Genomic DNA, 12919 nt, shown 5'->3' on the forward strand with positions numbered 1-12919 from the left:
CTCTAAGCTCTAGGCATCGATATGATCCCTGAGTTATTTAGCTCAAGGTGTGTGCTTTACTACTTGAGCCACAGCACCACTTTTGGGTTTTCTGGTGTTTAATTGGAGATAAAATTCTCATGGACTTTACTGCCCTGGCTGTTATTGAACTGGGATCCTCAGAAATCAGCTTCCTGAGTAGCTAGGATAACAGGCATGAGTCACTAGTTTAACTAATTTCTTTATCCTATTCTCAACCCCCTTTAATCAGAAACCTAATCCTAATCACAATCTGATTTAACAGAAAATGGTAAATGTAAGGATAACTATTCGATCAAACACATTTTTTGCTTCTATTTCTTATTGGAAAACTAAACTTTACCCTAAAACTTACCCTTCCCTAACCCTAACCAGAACAAAAAGTAACTCAAACTTTAAACCAAATTATATCTGAATGTTTAAAGTAACACAGACACTGGTTTTCATTCATTTTAACCTTGCTGCCATTCATTCTTCTTAAAATATGTTTCAGTTTTACACCTTTTTATATCTTACATCTTATATACACGTTATTTATATACACCTTTTTATATCTTACATCTTTTTCTCATCCTAACCCCAGCTCTAACTGGAACACCTTGCCTAATCCTAAGCCTAAATATAAGCAAATCATAATGTTAATAGCAAGCCTCTATTGCACATTTATTGTCTTGCTCGGCGTGTAGTTCTAAAGTTTACTTGCATTTTGAGCCTAAATTTTTTAAGCATTTTTTTATTTCCTGTCAGGTTTTCTTTTTCTTTTTTTTTTTTTTTTTTTTGGTCGGTCATGGGGCCTGAACTCTGGCCTTGGGCGCTGTCCCTGCGTTATTCAGTTCAAGGCCAGCGCTCTACCACTTGAGCCACAATGCCACTTCCGGTTTTCTAGTGGTTTATTGGAGATAATAGACTTAGGGATTTTCCTGCCCAGGCTGGCTTTGAACCGTGGTCCTCTGATATCAGCCTCCTGAGTAGCTAGGATTACAGGCGTGAGCAACCAGCACCCATCTTCATTATTTTTTTAAATTTTATTTTATAGTAAAGATGCTTTAAATAAGGATTATTTACATGTGTAAGGTAATGAGTACATTTGTTGTTGAGCATTGTTACCCCCTTCTTTGTTGTTCTCCTACTTCCTCACCTCCCTTAGTCTTCCCTCCCCATGGTGTTCATTTTCAACATAGTTACTTTGAGTATCATTGTTGCAATGGGTTATCCTGTGTTGAACCTAAATTTTCTATTTCTCTAACCCTAATTCTAATTCTGTCTGGGATCCTAACCCTAATCATAATAATAAAAATAGTTCAATTCAGAAGTTAACAAAAATATTCAAGTTGTTTCCATCCTGTTACTCCACTGTACATCTTGACTTAAGTTGCAGTTTAACTTAAATCTATTTTTTCCAAATTAGATTATATGTGCATATATAAAGATGTAACTTTATGTGAAAAACAGAAGATCTTTGGAAAAAAGGGTAATGAAAAGGAAATAGAGTATAATCAAATACTTTAAATATATTATGGAATTGCCACTTCTGACAATTAATAAATTTGTTGTCGAACTCATTAGATTTCGCATATGACATTTGATATCACAAATTCCCAGTGACATTATGACAATGGTGACATCACACTGCTAGATGTCATAACCATTGTGTCAAATTCTGACATCACAAACCTTTTAGAATTTCAATATATTTGTGACAACACATACTTTTAGAGAAACCCCAGTCCCTTTGTGAACTCATATACTCATTGTAAATTAAAGACCATTGAGAACAATCATGTCATTGTGAATGCCCAACACATTGTGACATCACAGTGCCATGGTGATATACTAACACACTGTGACATCACAAGCCTGCCCTGTACTCATAAGTCTTGTGATGTGCTGTAATTATGATGTCTTAGGCCATTTATGAGCTCATAATCTGTTTTCCAACTTATATTTCAATTCTGATATGTGATATCAGAAATCCACTGTGACATCATGACCATTGTGACATCATACTGACAGACATCATGAACATTGTGTCACACTGTGACATCACAATCCTCCTAGGACTTCCTCACATTTGTGACAACATATGCCTTTGGAGAAACCACAGTCCATTTGTGAACTCATTCTCTGTGGTTTCATGACAAATGAGATCCTTTATGCCATTTTAATATCACCAACTAATTGTGACATCATAGACCTACTGTGACCCCTTACCTGTATGGCATCACCAACTAGTTTGTGAGATCAAATCTTTTGTGATGTCACAATGTGACACTATGATCATAGCATCTGTCAGTGTGATGTCACAATGGTCATGATGTTACAGTGGATTCCTGGTATTTCATGTCATACATGAAATATGAGGTTGAAAACAAATTATGAGGGCAAAAAATATAAGATATCACAATGTAAACATGTCACAAAAGTTATGAGGACAGGAGAGGTTTGTGATGTCACATTGTGTTAGTGATATCACAATGGCACTGTGATGGCACAAAGTGATTATGATGTGAATTTTTTTCTCGGTTGTGGGACTTGAACTCTGGGCTTGGGCACTGTCCCTTAGCTCTTCAGGTAAAGGCTAGCGCTCTACCACTTGAGCTACAGCACCACTTCCATTTTTCGAGTGGTTTATTGGAGATAAGAGTTTCTCGGACTTTCTTGCCCAGGCTGGCTTTGAACCGTGATCCTCAGATCTCAGCCTATTGAGTAGCTAGGATTACAGGCATGAGCCATACAGCGCCCAGCTCAAAATTGTTATGTAGGCACAAAAATTCGTTTCTGATAGCAATTCCCATGCCATATTTTGAATACCATGAAATCACAGAATAAGCATTCACAATTTGTCTATGATGTCACAATGAGAATTGTCATAATGCGATTGGTGATGTCACAATGAGCTGATGCTCTCATAAAGAAAAAGTGATGTCACACTGTTGAGGATGTCACAAACACTTTTTGATGTTATAATGGCATATCTGATCTCAATTGTCATTAGTTAACAACAAGGATATGGGTACACAAAGGGACTGTGATGTTGAAAAGGGCATGTGATTTTCCAAAGGAGCTAAGAGGTCATAATAGATTTGAGATGTTACTATGGAATCATGATGTCACAACGACAATCTTATCGCAATGGGTTTGTGATGTCGTGGTGGTAATGATGTCAAAATGGGTTTGTGATGCCACAATGAGTTTATAATATCACAATCAAATTTCCAATTTCAATTGCTATTAGTTCACAAAGATGATACTGTAATAATCAGCACGGTCCTGATAATCTATAGGGTCTGATAATCTGCGTGGCCCCATCTCTTGGCCAGCTGGAGAGGACAAAGTATGCCACCAAAGAAGATGGGGCATTCTGTGAGAGGGCCTGGGGCAGTAATCACCAGTGTTGAGCTGTTAAGAAGTGATTGGTCTGTGGGCAGTTTGGGATGTGACAGTTGAAAACTGTTAAGGAGTTGGTGTAGAGAAGGGTTACAGACTTTATATAGGCCCCTTATTCAGAGCAATAGAAGAGAAGAGAAAAAGGGAAAAGTCTTGGAAGGAAGTAAGTTGTGTGATAGCAGAAGGGGAAAGACCTGAGAGGAGAGGAAGTTGAGGTAGAGCAGGAGGTAAAGGATGGCAACTGACCCAGGCAAAGCAGTTCAGGCCTGTGGAGAGTGGAGAGGCCTGAAGAGAAGAAAGAACTGGTAGAAGGGAAAAAGGGAAAGACCTGAAGGAAGTATAGGTCTGCAGTGAAGGATAGACTAAGGGAAGGGGGATAAAATGCTTGCACTTTGTGTCTCGATGGATTCTCCTGAACAATAGAGGTTCTAATATTTGGAGACCCTCATTGATATAATCCATTTGGATGGCATCAGGCCTTGGCCCCAGGGAAAAATCCCCATAGGTGAGAGTGTCAGCCTTCAGGGTTGAGAATCTACCTCAAGTGTTTGTCTCCGGAGGACCAACATGGACAAAAGTCCTTTAGGTTCCTCTAGGGGTACGTCTGGGCAAGCTTGCCAGCCTGTTTTGGAGACTCCATCTGGAAGTCATCTGTGGCTTCCTTGGGAAGCCATCTGGGAACTCCTTGATAGGTCATGTAGGGCTTCCTTGGGAAGGTATGTGGAACCTCATCATGAGTACATCTGTGACTTCCTTGAGAAGCCATCTGAGACCTACCCTGGAGGTCATCTGAGCCATTCAGGGGCCATCTTGGACTTTCTCCAGAGGTCATCTGGGCTTATTCAGGAAGCCACCTGAGAACTATTCAAAAGTAGTCATTGGAGCTTCCTTAAGAGGCAATCTATGACCACTTATGAGGTCATCTGGAGCTTCTTTGGGAGGTCATCTCGGGTTACCTTGATGAGAAAAATATGACCGTGTTGGACATCATCTGGGACTTACTTGAGAAACCATATATGACCTCCTCTGGCAGTCATCTGTGGCTTTCTCAACAGGGTTATCTGGAACTTCCTCTGGAGTTCATATGTGGACTACTTGAGTGGCCATCTGAGATACTTGAGAGGTAATCTCAGCCTCATTGAGAGGACATAGGGGACCTCCTTTGGAGGTCATCTGACACTTCTTGGGAAGCCATTTGGAACCTCCATGAGAGGTCATCTAAGGCCTCCTAGGGAGGACATATGTGACGTCCTCCAGAGGTCATCTGTGACCTCCTCAAGAGGCAATCTGGGATGTTCTGTCTGTCATGTGGGACATTCTGTAGAGTTCAACATTGAAAGGTGTGGGACATGAGGGTTAAGTGTCTGTGGCTATTGGTCTCTGTGAGTATGCTGATAGTTCTATCAGTGTCCTGTATGCACTTCTGTTTAGTCATTTTCTCAGGATGAGAGAACAAGGCCTAAAGTTGTCATATCCAAAAAATTCTCTCCCAGGGTTATAGAGTCCCACAGAGGAAGATGCACTGATGTACTTTCTCTCCTATTCTTTGCCATCAGCACCTCTAATGTTAAGTCCTCCCATACCTAAAGTGGTTACTTGTACCATCCTGAGGTGGCACAATGTGGTATGATAGCCTTATTACCCTTGAGACAGGAACATGGAGGAGATGGTGGGCAGGCCCCCTTTCTATATATGTTCCCTTTATCACTAGTGACCTGTATAACTGGAAACAGAAAAATCCATCCTTTTCAGAAAAAAAAAAAAACAAACCAGGGGCTCATTACCTCATTATCGACAGCAATTTTCACAAACAAGCACATCTGGGATAAGTGTCAGTACATTTTACAGGTGCTTTTCACCTGTTAGAAAAGGGAGTGAATCCAGCTCGGTGACTTGAAGGTGGTCCATGGACCAGAGAGTAGGCCCACTATTGAACCAGACCAATTGGAGCAAATCTTTCCCCAGACTTAACAAAGCTGAGACTAACAGTGATCAAGGTATGGAAATGCTTACCAATTATTGCCAGGTTCAGTTAGCAGGAATTCCACAGTGGCTAGAAAGCCGAGTCATCAATCTAAAGTGAGTGAGATGATACAGTTCCCCAGTGAGTACCTTAATACTTTTCTGGAACTTTTCCCAGAAGCCTATAGGACCAATAAGCCTATAGATCTTGAAGCCCTGGAGAATCAAAGAGCCCTAAATATGGCCTTTGTTACCCAGTCAACCCCAGATATTAGAAGAAAACTTTAAAAGTTAGAAAGTTTTGAGGGAAAGGTGTATTTTAAGTTGGAAGTGGTTGCTCAGTGGGTGTTTGATAACAGAGATACCCTGGAAAAAAAGAGTTTATGAAGGGGGTTTGACTTTTGGTAGGAGCACTAGAATATGGATGAAGAAATCCTTGGCAAAGACAGTACAATTCAGTTGCAACTGGCAGTAGGGAACCTCTAGGACTAGATCAGTGTGCTTATTGCAAGCAAAATGGACATTGTGAAAATGAATGTCCAAGGAGAAGAAAGATAGAAAATGACAGGTTAAGTAATCACATTAACTATCTGAAAATGTGTTCATATCTCTGAGAAATATGCAAAGGAGCATGGGGCTCTGAATTCCAACTGTGTTCAATTTAAAAGCAGCCTTCTGAACTTAAGAAAAATGTGACAAAGAAAATATTCACCAACTTCTATCTCAAAAAACAGACTTATAAAAGACTGAATCACCAATATGTGCCAGTCAAAACCCACCAAGAGATTACAAGCACATAGAAGAGCACATTGGAGAAAAGAGAGAAAATTATTTGATGTGAAGAAAAGATTTGAAGATATAAATTAGGAACTTGTGAGAGTCAAAAATGAGAAGAAAATCCTCAATAGGAACCTAGATAACACTCAGAATCAAATGAAATTCAAGTACAGTAGCCTCGGTGAGCATGAGGCAAATTAGGGGACCACAGATCAGAGGCTGACAGAAGCACCAGACACCAATGCTGCCATCCTTGCTAACCACAAGTGAGGCCAAGAAGAGATTCTGATGCTGCATTAAGAAACCATGGCCATGAAAAAGGAGCTGGACCTGATATAATAATGTATTAGGCTGAAGTACATGTCAATTATAAGCTTTGAAGACCGTCACCAGAAATTCAAAGCATTAGAAAAAGAAGGAACGAATAGGTAGCAGAGAAGATGGGGAAGTGCTGTGTCATAGAAGATGAGGCCAAGAAAAGTAAACAGGAAAATATCAGGCTCAAGAAAGAGATTGTTACTCTTCAGAAAGAGTTAAAGGACCACATGTTCTGATAGGGAATGCTGGGGAAAGGGAAAGAGCATTAGGAAGAAAAACAGAAGAGCTAAACGAACAGTTGAAAGATCTGTCACAAAAATACACTGAAGTGGAAAACTAGAAAGAGAAACTACTAGAGTAAAAGCCCCAAAAGACTGCTGAAATCTTCACCATAAATGTAATGCAGAAGCATGTTGTCCCAATGGAACAGGTGGAGGTGGAAAAAAATACCTCGTAATAGTACCTTTGTGAACTTAAGGGAGGAGCTGAAGAGCAAGCAAAGGTGTTGTGAGAAGGAGCAGCAGTTGTCCAGTCAAAGGAACTCTCCTGTAACCCTGCCAAAACAGTTACAGCTTAAGGAGCACATTGAGAAGGACAGTGCAATCTTGAAAGCAAGTTTGAGAGAAAAGGAGGAGAATAAAATGAAAGAAGTCTCCAAGGTTCAGAGTACTGTGCAGGAATTAAAGAAACTAGAGACCATAAGATACAGGGAAACATTTGAGCTGATCAGGTAGCTTGGGAGATCACTCTACAAAACCAGTGGGGTCTCTAGAGCTACTAGTCATTAAAATTAAAGGAAGAAGAAAAAACAGTTGTAATAAGTGTGCAAATGTTGACACTGAACTTGTGAAAAATGCATACAGGCTTAAGCTTTCTGTCAGTTTATGTGTAGATATGTGCATCCTGGTAAATTTCCCGAGGCCACTACCTAAAAATGTTCTGAAAACCAGTTGGGCTTTAGCCTGACAATACTTTGTAAGGTGTGTAGGTAATTTCCAATAGGTAAATGCTGAAAAGCTGGAACCTATGGAAAGAATTCATATGTGAGGAACCTCAGATGGTGAATTTGGGAAAGTGGACTTCACATAGATTAAGCCTGGAAAGTATGGGTATTGGTGTCTATTAGTAATAGTGGGCACTTTTTCAGGCTGAGCTGAGGCATGTAATAATTCCTTGATTTGGCTTACCCCTAGCTGTGGGGTCCAAAGATGGCCATGCATTCATGGCACAATTTCTCAATTATTAACTAACACTCTAGGAATAAATTGAAAGTTACAATCCATTTATAGAACTCAGAGTTCAAGGCATTGGAAAGAATGAATATGCCCTCAAAGGAAACTAACTAAATTAAATACAGAGACTGTTCATGGCTAGGTGAGCCTCCTCCACTTTGTTCACACTCGAGCAAGATGTAGCCCTTATGTTAAAGGATTTAATCCCTTTGAAATACTTTAAAGTGGACCACCCCCTTTGGTTACTAAATTTGGGAAGGCTATATTAACAGAAATATCTAGCTACAATCTGCAGGCTTTAAAACATATTATTTTATGGACCTATCCTTTGGTAACCAAGGCCCACTGGCCACCTAAGAAAAACTATACCTAAAGGGGAGGGGCCAAGACAGCGATGGAACAGCAGGGAAACACCACAGCTCTCCCCAACGAAATACAGAGTTTGGATTTCAATGGTCCGTTTCTGCAAGTCACCCACAAATAAAGGCAATTACTCAGAGAGATACAGGAAGTGAAAAAAGAAAAGGGAAAAACCTACACAGACAGTAAAGTGGGAAGACCCTTCTCCCAACCCTTGATGGTGATGGGGCTCCCCACTGAGCAGCTTAAGTGGTGGAGCTTTGTGCCAGCTTGCTTAAGTGGCCTGGCTCTGGACCCTCCAAGGACCATATGCCCACAAACATCCCAAGGCTCACAGAAGACTCCCCAGGTCCAGTGCCAACCCAGAGAATTCAAACCGATATCTCAGAAGAGCCGTCATGAAGATTCCCCTCACCCTCCCTGGCATGGCGCCTCTGCCTTGCTGGTGCAAGCAGCCCAACCCAGTCAGGAGCAGCAGCAGCTGTCAGCAGTGGCAAATGACCTTAGATTCTGGGCACAATGCCTCTTGGCACTAGCCCACAGGAACAACTCAGACCAACCCAGGGCGTCAGTGATAACTGGGATGGGGAAAGCTGCAGTGAACAACTCCAGACCCATGGCGGTTTGTCTCTCCATACTGGCCCAAATAAGCAGCCCAGCCCAGCCTGAGGCAACATCACTGGTTAACACCTCACTCCTGGTGGGGTGGAGGGCCTCTCCATATGGGCTTGCATAAGCAGCCCAGCCCAGCCCATAGTGGCAAAGGTGGTGAACAACCTCAGACATGATGCAGGGTGTGGTGTTGAACAACCCCAGAAAAGCCTCATGAACTTTCCTGTATGGTCTGGCTTTGAACCTGAATACACAGATCTGAGCCTCCTGAGTAGCTACAATTACAGGTATATACACCAGCAGGGTCTAACTCTTGCCAACCCCTTCACTTTTTCTACAATAGATGATTTCTTAGTTCATACAAGGAATTTAAGCAAATACAAGAGGATCTACATAATACCCTGTATTCTATCTGATAATAGTGAAATCAAACTGGTTCTCAATAACAAGGCATAAATTAGAAAAAACTTAAACACATGGAAATTAAACTGTACTAAGTTGAACAATACATGGGTCACAGAAGAAGTTAAAGAAGAAATTAAAAAGTTCCTACAATTCAATGAAAATCAAGAAACATCACAAAGAAACCTATGGGATGCAGTGAAAGCAGTCCTGAGGGGCAAATGTATTGCTCTCAGTGCACATATCAAGAAAACAGATACCAAGTAAACAATCTTATGATAAAACTAAAACTGCTAGAGAAACAAGAAAAAAAATTGGGCCTAAAGTTGCTAGACAGAAAGAGATAACAGAAATAAGAGCTGAAATTAATGAGATAGGGACAAACAAAAAACTGTTTTTAAGAAAAAATCAGTAAGACTGACGGACCACTGGCAAGAGAAACTAACAAAATAAGAGAGGAGAACCAAATCAATATTAGCAGAGATACCACAGGAAAAATTACAACAAACATCCAAGACATCCAAACAATCATAAAGAAATAATTCCAGACTCTCCTTACAAAGGAAGGAAAACCTAGCAGACATGGATGAATTTCTACAGAAATACAAATTGCTATCTCCCCTTTCCTTTTTGGACCTGCTTCTACACCATGTATGGTTGGGGCAACAGTTAAATAAACTTCTTTTCCTGCCTTAATAGTGTGTAGTATTCTCTTCATAGGCTACTGAATGAAACTTACCTATTTAATATTCCTTACATATGATTCTGTATCTCAGATGGGGTTTTTGAGTTGGAAATGTTAGAATTTCCTAACCACTCCTTTTCTGTGAACTAAACTGCCTTGAGACACCATGCGAGACTTTTCACCAATACCATTGCTGGCCTTCACATCCACGTCCACACCACTTCTCTTCGCTGGTGAGTGAAACTACTCTCTACGACTCTCTGTTGCTCAATCTCTGTTCAGATGTGGCACCATGCTAGAGAGTTCCTATAGCCTTAATCGGAAAGGCTGGTCACCTCCGAACCCGAGGTTGCTTGGTTATGGGATCTTGGCCATTTCTCTCTAGACTGCTCTAGGGGAAGTTGGGACATCGCTTCTGCCTTGTCAGCTCTCCTTCTCTCACAAGACTGACTGGCCTACTCATTTAACGGGGTGCTACGAGTCATGCCTGAGCCATGAAACCCCTCTGAAATGCCTCCTGTGCTCCCTGGATAGCCAGAGCACCTAATATTTTTATGCTGTTCTCAGATTTAGACAATTTTTGACTCTGCAATGGTAAATGGTCTGAATTCTGTTCACTTTCAAGATCTCTTTGCTCTCTGCTAATCATGTCCAATTTTCTATATCTCTCCATTCTTTTTCTACAACTATTGGTATTGTGCCATGAAGCGTGTGACATGGGCTGGGTCCAGGTGACCCATTCTAGGTTCCCTCTAAAAGGCTAGCCAAACTGGGCTTGATTTTTTGTTGAGGGTTTCTTTGCATTTTTTTTAGAAATTTGCCATCTTGAGTTCGCCATCTTGGCCAAATCGTGGGTGAAGGATTTAGCCCCCTCCAATCCTTACCCTTCCACCAAGCTTTCTTCTCCTCCATACATCTATTCAAATGTGCCTTGATAACAAGTTGCTCTTTTCACAGACTCTGGTAACTGAGGCCCAACCATCTCATGTGCTTTGTTAGCAAAGATGTCTGAACATTGTTGTCTAAAATTTTAGGATTTGAGTTTTGCCTTTTTTGTTTTGCGTTGTTTAGGCTAGTACTGACTATGTGATTCTAAAATATTGGGCATATCTGTGCCCATTGTGTCATTGCAGAATATTTGGTCAATTCTTGATAAGGACCAGGTAAGCTCTACTTATTCTATTTGATCTCCTCGTTGTTTTAATTGGAAATAACAAAGGATTTTCGTGACAAAAGTTGCAATTCAAATCCAGTCCGGGCTGAAAAATCCCTAAGACTCCATCTCCCAACTAACCTGCAAAAACCCAGGGTGGAAGCTTGGACTGAGCCTCTTATCTCCAACCAGAAAACACTGCAAGAGTTTATATAACTCAAAGTAGTAGAGTGCTAGCCTTGAGCAGAAGTACTCAGGGATAGTGCTCAGGAATTGAGTTCAAACTTCCTTTAATACCAACTGGGACAAACCATCCTACCAACGACATTTAGACTCAGCCAGTCTGTAGAACAAAGGAAGATGGAAAAGAGTAGGAGGACATGATACCACATCAGCCACTTTTTGCCTGCCCTTTCAAAAGTAACCAGAGCAGGGAGGTCAATAGAAGTAAGAAGACTGCCCATCTAATGACCATACCTGTCTACCTTTCAATTGGACAGGAATTTATATTCTTGCCTTTGTCACTTGACTTCTTCTCTACCTAGTCGCCAGATGTCAGAAGTAGCTAGGTATATTTCTACAAACATATTCAGCCCCAAGTCTTTCCTCTTGCCATTTATTTGCTCTCTAGTATTTTTTCAGTCCCTCAAACCCTCATGAGACTTCTCCATACTTCGTCCAAGAGACTTGCCCCCTCCAGACTTCATCAAAGGACTCATTGCCCAAGTGACAGCTGTTGCCTGCTGCCTTCTCTCAGAGGGGATCTCATTTCAACCTTTTACCTCTACTGTTGATACCCTTTGCAAACAGGAAATAGCCAGAGAGAATCTTCACCTTTTTTCATAATTATCCAAAGGCTGGAATGTAAGGTCTGAACAGGAACACCTCCCTCATTCTTGGCTAAGTTTCTGCCCAATATCTGTTACATAAGTAAATAGCAAACCTGGAAGCAGTCACTTTCTCCTCCTGCTAGATCACATCCTGTGCCACATCTGGTCACAAGCCTCCCATCTGTACTTAGGAGGGTCAGAGACCCTGAGGTCACATCGAGAACCCCACCTGGCCAACTTTTTCCTTTCCCTAGCCTAGATAAGTTCTGGCCCAGAGGTGGGTCGCCCCTTTCTTTTTAACCATGCTTCTCCACCATATATGCTGTGGGCAGCAGTTCAGTAAATAAACTTTTTTCTGCCTGAAAAATAAGAAATATAAATTGCCCAAACAGAACCAAGAAGAAAGAAATCAATTAAACATGTTAATTTCCCTACAATGAGATAGTAAAAGTAACCAGAAATCTTCCAACAAGTAAAGCCCAGGACCTGATGGATTCACTACAGAATTCTATAAGACCTCAAGCTCTTCAGAGAAATAGAAACAGAGGGAGTAATCCCAAACTCATTCTATGAATCCGATATCACATTCATCTCCAAACCAGGCTAAGACCAAACAAAAAAAGAACTACACACCAATCTCTTTGACTAAGACAGATACAAAGCTCCTCAATAAAATTGCAGCCAACAGAATCCAGAAACATTTCAAAAAAATCATGCATTATGACCAAGTGGGTTTCATTCCAGAGATGCAGGGATGGTTTAACATATGTAAGTCAATATATCTAATCCTTCACATCAACAGATCCAAGGTCAAGAACCACATGATTATCTCCATTGATGCAGAAAAGGCTTTTGATAAAATTCAGCACTCATTTATGTTAAACGCTATGGAAAAAATAGGAATAGAAGGAACATTTCATAACATAATAAAAGCCTTACATGGCACAGCAAAGGCCAATATTATTCTTAATAGGGAAAAACTACAACCAATTCCCCTAAAAACAGGAACAAGGCAAGGATGCCCACTCTATCCACGCTTCTTCAATATAGTTCTGGAATTCTTAGATAGAGCAATAAGGCAACAGAAAGACATTAAAGGGCTCCACATAGGAGAGAAAGAAGATAAAGTATCTCTTTTTGCAGATGGCATTATTTTATAAATAACTGATCCCTAAAGCTCCAT

This window comes from Dipodomys merriami, unplaced genomic scaffold, assembly GCF_024711535.1.
Source record: "Dipodomys merriami isolate MVZ:Mamm:240054 unplaced genomic scaffold, mDipMer1.0.p SCAF_1220, whole genome shotgun sequence".
In the NCBI taxonomy this organism is placed as follows: Eukaryota; Metazoa; Chordata; class Mammalia; order Rodentia; family Heteromyidae; genus Dipodomys; species Dipodomys merriami.